The following is a 9,059-nucleotide window of genomic DNA, read 5'->3' as shown; positions in this document are numbered from 1 at the left end:
ATAATTACCATGGGAATGCAAGCCTGGTGTTTTTAAGAGCCTCGCAAAAATTTGCCTATAAAGTACCTATTAACATACGAACGCTATCCTTACAGGCCTTGGTAGGATGGAGGACTGAAAAACAAACTCCCTTTAAAACATTTTTAAAAAAGACGTACCTGCTGTAAGACAGGTGCTTTTAAGCACCACGAGGGATGTAAACAAACCCTCAGGTTGCTGAGCTCATGTTGTGGGTGGTTCCACACTTGTTGGGAGCACTGACGTCGACATGGGGCGGGAAAAAAAAAGAACCACCACATTTTTTTTAATAGTAGCCGTGACGTGACCGAAAGGCCGACGACAGTTGCCGTTTCCCGACCGCGAGATGGACCCTGTAAGTCTGGAACATTTACTGTACGCTGTTAACAGGGGAATTGTCCGAAAAATAGTTGGAATTGCGACAGTATAATATTGTCTCTATATTCTTTTAAAAACGGGATTGCCAGATTAGGATGAAAAAACGATCAGGACGAGGATGTTTGCAGCAGAGGGAATTGTTCTCCTTTAAATGTTTAAGGGTTTGGTTTACATATACTATTTGCCATTGAGATTAATACAGATTTTTCCACATTTTGGAGATACAAACAGTTTCTGTTTTAATTCATTGATTTGAGGCCGGGGACCTTTTCTCTTTCATAAGCGCTCGAACCAGGTGACTGTGTAATCTGTGATTTGTGGCAGGTACTCGCGCTGGTGCTGTAGTCTGCTATGCAGGGACACTGCCGGTGCTATATGTGGGCTGTTTCCTAAAAAAAAGTGAAGCCTTTCGTGGTGAAACTTAAAAAGAAAAGAAAACAGTAAGTAGATATTGTTTGAAACTTCAGTGTTCAGGAGATATAGAACTAAATCTTTTTTGTATGTTTATTTGACTTGTAAACCAATTCGGGTTGTGGCTGAAAATTAGTCTCTGGAACATACCGCCTACCCTGTTAAATTAAAAATAAATAAGTACAGTATGTGTGCATGCCTTTCACAGTGGTAACATTGCTTTTTTGTTAAGGATATGGACTGAATGGTACACTTGTTACTGATACAGGGTAGTAGATGTGCAAATATCAATTTGCTCTGTGTGGCTTACAGAACTGGAATTACTTTTATGTTTCTAGAGTCTGCAATTTATGTAATATTGAGGCAAAAATGTTCAGCATATGTACATTAGATATCAGTGCTGATCTACATCGTCAACGCTTAAAATTGCGTCCCTTGCCGTTTGACTTTTGTGCTGATGCGTTAACAATTCCGATAGTTCTCATTGTGGAATATGGAATTAACTTGCTACTGGAACAGTTTTTGGATTATGAAATGATTAAAATAGGATGTTTTTATTTCTGATCAGTGTGAATCCTGTGCGGATTGTGTTTTTTGTATTACTATTTGACATTGTATAATTTTGTGTGGCGCTTTTTTCCCCGGGCCTCGACTGAAAAGGTTTTTTTTTTTTTTTTTTTTGCCTAGTCGGACTTTCGAGTCAAGAAATGGAAATAAACAGCTAAATGAATATATATTTTTTTCACAGTGAGTTCTACAGTACAATTTAGTGGTCAACATGTGGTTCTGCCTACTTTCGCCTAATAGTATAACAGCGTTTGTTAATTAGCATTGGCCTTCTGTGGCAGATTTTGACCGACAACAATCAGTCAGTGTCCTTTACTTCCTGGAACCAGGAATTCCTTGTAGGTTGTATGCACTGTTGTGGGTGTACCAGTATGCACACACATTGCTTGTGGTCGAAATGATCTGTCAGGCTGTGTGGAACAGCAGTATTCTATTGATGGCATTACCCCGTGCCCACATACTTTTGTCTTAATCATGGCTTCAGAAGATAATTACTTTCTGACTTGCATACATTATCACCTGGATCCCCACAGATAACATCTGACTCTGGGAAGGAAATATGATGGCACCTTGTGCAGATGCACATTCCACTAGAACTATCTAGTCAACCCTTCTTAAGACAGTCGCCGAGCAACTTGTACATTTCTATGAACCCAGGTTGCAGTTTTTGGCAGGTAGGATTTCTGAGACATCTGAAGCTATATTTTGTTTTAAGTCTTGTTTCTACGAATGGTGTGTATTATGAATTACACAACTCTGCATCTACGATGCGGTTTTTGATTATTCCTCTCTTTACAGCTTTGGTCTATGGGAAAAAAATGCAATACAAGCCTGTAAGATTGTCTTGATACTGCAGTTTTGCTGGTACTACTGTGGGTTAACGCCGTGAGGGGGCTTAAATAACTGTCGTATCAGTACCCCCCTCCTTTTTTTTACTGTGTACACCCGTATGCATTTGCTGCACACTTTTGAACATCTTAAGTATATCGCTACTTAAAGAATTACTGATTTAATCGCTTATAGGAAAATAAAATGAATTCGCTGTGTGAGAACATTTGCTGTTTGTTACCCATAATGTAGTAACTTTAGCCTGCAGTGCTCTCTTTCATTAGGGAGGTCCATCTGGCACACTTGGTTTTCTCTAAACTTGGATTTAAGTGGTACTTTTACCTTGCTTTCTGCCATTTGGGATGTAGACAGATGCAGCAGCTTTGCAACGGGGGATAAGGAAAGAGCTTGTGTAAGGATAAGTGCGATGTGCTTTGTGAGTCTGTCTGCCGTAAATATTGGGTGGCTGTGAAACGGAGACGGAAACTAAGATGCACTGGTGATTAACACTAGCTGTATGTAAGGGACTCCTGAATCTAGGCACTATGAAGGTTTTTATTTAGACATGGGAACCGCCCCCTGGGCGGGACTGCGCAGGTATGGGCGTCCTCGTCGTGATTGATACGCTTTTTGGATGTGACACTTGCATGATTGACACGAACGGAAATTTCCTGCTGACTTCACATACATTTGGTAATGTAGCAGCTTATGCTAACAAACTTACTAAAAGTATACATACGTTGATAAACTAAAGTCATGTGTGTCCGTGTTGTGTAATGTTTTATTTCCCATTGTCTTATTAAAATGTATCTAAACACAGTTGTATCTCTCTACATAGTTGAATACAGAAATGGGCAGAACTTGGTCCTTACACACTTTTTTCCTCAGCTTGAACTACTATACCATGGTCGTCATTTTTATTGTATTGTACGTGGGATACTCTATGAATGAAGCTCCTATGACTCTGGGACAAATACATGAATAATCGGGGACGCTTTTAAAATATTAGTGCTGTTACCTCGAGTCATTGACAGAATGACAATTAATTAATATATATTCTGTAAAAAGTCACCAGGCGGAGGATAGTCAAAATAAGGACGTCCTGAAAAATCGAAAACAGTTGAGAGGTATGAGATTTGTTACAGTGTTACAGGTTTAAGTATTTGGAGAGTAATAATATTTTTTTTCAGACGCTCGATATATTTTTTAATTTGCTATGCAGGTAGGGTTACCACCTGTCCCCCTCTTTGGTAGTTGTGTCCTGACAAAAATTGTAAAATGGCAAATGTCCTGACATTCTGTAACTCATTAAGTGTAATTCACCACCTTTTTCCAAAAGTCACCAGGGGCGGAGGATAGTCAAAATAAGGGACGTCCCTGAAAATCGTGGACAGTTGAGAGGTATGCTTGAGTGTTACAGGTGTGCACATTGGGTATGTGTTGGCCTGTAAAATCTGATGTTTGAACCAAAAATGTCCCACTTTGGCCATTTGAAAAGGTGGCAACCCTATATGCAGGTCGTTTTAAACTAAGTACTACTTGGCTTTGTCAGCATTGTTACGCACTTATGTAATTGGCATGTGGGTGTAGCGTATTCAAGAAAACTACAAGGATTTTGGCGATTCAATAGGGAAAAGGGCTGAACGTTAGACACTTAAAATCTCTTGTGGAATATCCGCGCAAATTCTTATGTTTTCTTTTTTACCTAGTAGGGCAATGATTCAGCTGGACCACTGAACTGATAAGAAAATAAACACAATGTAGTTCAAAGTCCTCACATTTCCGAGTATAAATGAAACATACAAATTTTAGATGGACAGAAGACATTGATATAAATACAATATTTGCATAGTTTAGATATTATTTTTAACGCGGTTTTCATGGCACCAGTTGCATCATAAATGTTCATTACATATGTTAAAGTGATTAAAAACATTTCTTAAAAAGATAAATATTCATTACACACTATCTTATGTCATGTGTTAATGGATATTTGTAATATGTTCCTGATGAGGTCGGTAGGCGGTGCCACTAGCTGATCTGGGTGGGGTTTCCTCTTCGTGCAATGGGGTGGGTATTGCCCAAGCAGTGTTGCCAGTTGGGAGTGTTTCACGCCCAAGTCACTAAAAGCTAGTAAGGGTTTTTCTTCTTCTAGGAGGAATATTGTCACATGTCTCGGTTTAATATGCCTTTGGCTGTTTGTGAGTGTCTGGCTAAAGCCCTCTGCAGTATTATATATTGCGTGCTGCAGTTGTGAAACGCTAGGTGGTTACTGTAGCATAAAACCCATTAACAGTCGATTGAATTTGGGTGGTAATTTAGTCACTGCCATTTAATCTTGAGCATCAAATAATCAAGTTAGTATTGATTTGCACTGTCAGTTTCGAACGGTTCCCTTTGCTGCCTTGTAATAACTTTTCAGACATGACCAGCTTAGCGTTCTGTGGAAATGATGGCTCAATACCTCTCCACTGTACACAGACGTTTGTAGAATGTCCAGAATTTTTGCCTCGTATTTTTGGTCTGTTATTTATAAAAATTTGACTTTCTGGCACATCATTGGTAAATCGTTGAAGTCAGAAAATAATGACAATTTGCGTTTCAGACGTCACACCCTTCAGAAAATTCATGCTAATGCAAAACATGTTGTTCTATCAACTTTCAAAGTTTGTAAGCGCAATATTTTACGTGTCCCTATTTTTGGTCCTTGGATCCTTCATTGCGTACGGCTTTGTCCAGATTTCTTGCTGTGAGGTCGAGAGATACGGATGGCTTAGTTTAAGTTCTTTGTCACTAAACAAATAGTGTTGGTCCCTTTAAGACATAGGAGGTTTAGAAGAAAAGAGTTTGTTAGGGGATATGCCTAGTGACACTTAATTGTGTTTATATTTTTGCTGCATCAGTAGTATTTTTGATTCAGTTGTTATAAAATAGGTAAAATAGTTTTCAATGCGAACATCACAGTACAGTATTTAATCTATTGGAATAATGGAATAGTGAACCAGTTTAGGGTAGAATGGTGACATAAAAAGGGAATAGTGAACCAGTTTAGGGTAGAATGGTGACATAAAAAGTGCAAACTAATGAGGAATTGAACTTTTCTGAATTTCTCTGGACATTCTTTATTAAGAGAGAGCAGACATGGACTGAGATTTTATTAAAAGTGTTCACTTTTTTCATTTTTGAAGCCTGGGTTTTAGATGTTTGTTTAAACAGTTTGTTTGCAAATGAGGCAGTTACACTGTTACAGATGTGTTTCAATTTTTAAAAATCTTTTTTTTTTTTTTGTCTTTCTCAACTATGTTGTCCAGATATTTACCTGAATATTGGACTCTAATAATGGTTCAGAGAGAAGTTTTTTTCTAGTACTGAGATCCACGTTTGAGTCAGGCTTTGGAGATAGTGTTCACCAGTGACTCCCTGGGTGTTAGGTCACAACTGTCTCATCCTGTGTAAGTTACATCAAGCATCTTTGTGGACTTTATTACCAACATGGGAAGGGGTAGAGGTCAGAAATAATTCCAATCCATCGAAGAGGAGAGGGACTGAAAATGACCTCTTGGATGCATTGGCAGTGAATTATGGATGTTTGAACTTGGGGTGTCATCTAGCTGATGGAGAAAAAGGTGTACAAGCTAGTCTGCAATGCTGAAAAGTACCAGGTAGTTGTAGTCTTGTATCTTCACACAGCATTAGTTCTGGGACCAGATTCTTGATCGGGAGGTGTTCTGTGCTACATTGGATTTGTCGCTTGGGAAAGGCCCTGAGTAGATGTGGAATATTCAGGCAGGGGTTGAAAAACACTGATGTTTATATATGGAAGGAGGGTGGCTGGAGGAAGAAACACTTTGGGAACCTATGAACCTGATGCATAATCCCTTCTATGAAGAGAAGCCAGAAGCAACTGCTGGAATTGTCTTTAGATGAGCTCATAGCAGTAGTTAAGTGTCTTGGTAGCAAGACTGCATGAGTGGGTGAAATCTGGTCACAAATACTGAAGATTCACACTAGCTGTATGTGTTTTCAGGGTTGTATGGAAGACCAAGGAGGTAGTTCTAGGATGTAGGTCCCTATTTTCAAAAAGGAGGACAAGATAGTGTGTGTGGTTATAATTAAGTAATAATTATTGTCCCATTCCTGGGATAGCTGAGGCCAGGAGATTCCACCCTGTAGTTGAAACTGATCTCAGGAGGAGCATTGCAGATTCCATCCTGACCAGGAAACAGTGTTTTTGTCGTTGCAGGAATGTTGGTAGAGTCATGCAAGTTTCAGTAATGTCTGTAAGCACTTTCTGAACATGTATGGATTGAGTCTGTACCCTGGTATGTCTTGTTGGAGATCTCATGAAAGTATGGATTCTTGGATATCCTTTTTATAAGGTTTTGGTGTAGGGAAGATTGCATATTAAATCATGTTGCTAAGTAATGTAGCTGTAACCAGGACTTTTGGGAAAACCTTGTATTCAGATTGCAGCAAAGAATACAAGCAAAGTTAAGCTTTTGCTAGCAAAAAGACACCATAACTGCATGTTAGATCACGACCGTCTATATTTTAGCCACACTAGAAAGATTTTAATGACATCTTGCACAGCTATGTCACAGATATCAGGGGTTCCCCTAAGGTATGTGGCACCCAACTTATGTCTCACAGTTCTGCCTTACATTCTGTTCTGTTTGAAACTTTTCAGAAATTAGAATACAAATCAATTGCATCTTTTTTGCTGCATTTATTACTGTTTGTTTTTAGCCTGTTTTTAAATTGTAAGTGTTATTCTAGGCCTCTTAGTTTTGGTTTAAGCACTTGGGCTTTAGGCCTACCCCTTGGCTCTCCCTGGCCTCTCTCCCTCAGTTTTTGACAAATATGGATGGACAATTTCCTATGGTTTCTCCTACTAGCCTGGTTGATATGGGCATTCTGAGACAGTGTAGCAACTGCCTTATGTACACTGACAACCATTTACTGTTGTCACCTAGGAACGCAATTTGTGAGAGATGCAATTACATTAAGAACCTAGAGTCTGTGCTCTCTCCCTCACAAGCCAGTATATCTGGCACTGAGAAGGTTGTCAACACAGTCACTATACCTCAAACACCACCCACAACTACATAACACACACCCACATATGTGGAGGTTCTCAACAAAAACATAGCCAAACAAAGGAGACCTCAAAGGCAGAAACGCACGCAAACTCCATAACCCTCCACACCACATACCACGCATAGTCCACACACCTGTGTCTCGTAACCACAAAGGCCTAACCATAAACCCAACATATTAGTTATAGTAGACTCCATTGTGAGACACAGAGATGTGTCAAACACCAGGCTGGATAAGGAGAAAGTCACGGCTGTCTGTCAGGTGCCAAAATCCATCATATCACACACGCACTCGAGTCTCTCAACGACTGGTACTGTTATGACCCTCTCATACTCCATGTTGGGGTGAATGACTTGAGACGTACCTCCCTGGACTATATGAAGAGAAACTTGATTGAGCTTGCTGAATACATGTCCCAGGCAGATATGTCCCTAGCCTTAAACAGCACTCTACCATCACCCAGAATGATGCCACCAATACAAACGGAAAATGATTGATTTAGTTTCCGGTGTCATTCAGGGGGATCCAGTACCTGACATCCTGGGAAGATATGATTGACAGACCATGATGCTTTGCTAGAGATGGCCTGTATCTGTCTCCCTTGGGCTTCAGTCTTCTGGCAAAGGCCCTTGCCTCCCCATAGTGCCTTTTTTAGGAAAAGTCCTAAAGTCGATAAAACCAACATAAAAATTTCAACAAAGTGTGAATTAAAGGTCATATTGCTAAATGCTAGGAGTCTAAACATGAAACTGCTCTCATTGCAAGCATTCTTAACCTTGGAAGATGTTGACATTTGTGCAGTCACAGAAATTTGGTTCAAAGCTGCGGAGAGCACCCCACCTGTACCTGGTTACTCATCCTATCATACATTCAGACCCCAAACTGTGGGCAGCAAAGCCAAAGAAGGTGGAATTTCAATATATATTAAAGACCCACATACCTCCAGTCTGGTCAAACAGTATGATGCACAGGAGACCCTCCAGGTGCAGTTAACCCTTGACAAGATCCCTATTCAAATCATAGCTAGCTACAGGCCCCCAAATTTGACGCAAGATGCTCACTCCACCTATCTGGACCTCTTTGGAACAGTCTATACCCCCACAAGAGTTGATGATAATATCTTGGACCTGGTATTAACCAACATGAGTAACCACTGCAGCACCCCTACAGTATTATCCTCCCTAGTAAGATCCGACCATAAAGAGGTCACTTTCGAAGTCAGCATCTCCCCTGACCCCCCCCCCTAGACAAAGGCAAACAAAGTTCTCCAACGTTGATTACAATCTCCTGAGGGACGGTGTAAACAGCTTCACAGCCCCCTCCCCCTTTGTTGGAAATGTCACCAAAGTACTATATGAGCACTTGTATAGATGTATGGAGTCAGGAATACCTGATTGGACAAAATCATCCACCGCAAGCAAGAGTAAACCTGTGTGGTGGGCATCTGCAATTAATAAACTATATAACAAATGGAAAAAAGTGCTGTCCAGGACCAAGAAGGAGCAGGTGCCCAATTGGAAGCAATCTCTCCTTAGCTTAAACAAGCAAATAAGACCACTAGTGAAATCCTCTAAAGCCAACTTTGAGTCCAAATTGGCCACATCTAGAGACAATCCTAAGGTGGTCTTCACATATGTCCGCAAAGGAAGCACCCAGATCTGTTTAGAACTGGTGGTCAAGGATACCACATACACAAATGCTGTAGGTATAGCCAACCTACTCGCTGACAGATTTAGCGAAAACTTCACTCCTCTGTCCCC

General features: G+C 40.3%; 1 protein-coding gene across 18 annotated transcripts in view; it reads left to right on the top strand.

Moving 5' to 3' along the window:
* Positions 1–310: 310 nt before the first annotated feature.
* PTPRF (protein tyrosine phosphatase receptor type F) overlaps positions 311–9,059 on the top strand; it is a 3,404,399-nt gene continuing 3,395,650 nt past the window's right edge. For 15 of the 18 annotated variants that reach the window (XM_044085440.1, XM_044085435.1, XM_044085434.1 and 12 more), the window contains exon 1: positions 312–836. The gene's annotated coding sequence lies outside the window, so the exon portion shown is untranslated. Of the gene's footprint in view, positions 837–2,033; positions 2,049–9,059 lie in introns of those variants that run through there. The other 3 variants (XM_044085436.1, XM_044085429.1, XM_044085425.1) reach the window with 2 other exon arrangements.

The sequence above is a fragment of the Protopterus annectens genome, chromosome 10.part0 (assembly GCF_019279795.1).
Source record: "Protopterus annectens isolate FY-2018-M chromosome 10.part0, PAN1.0, whole genome shotgun sequence".
Classification (NCBI taxonomy): Eukaryota; Metazoa; Chordata; order Ceratodontiformes; family Protopteridae; genus Protopterus; species Protopterus annectens.
Note: the sequence above shows the minus strand (reverse complement) of the source record. Positions and strands in the feature narration are given on the sequence as shown.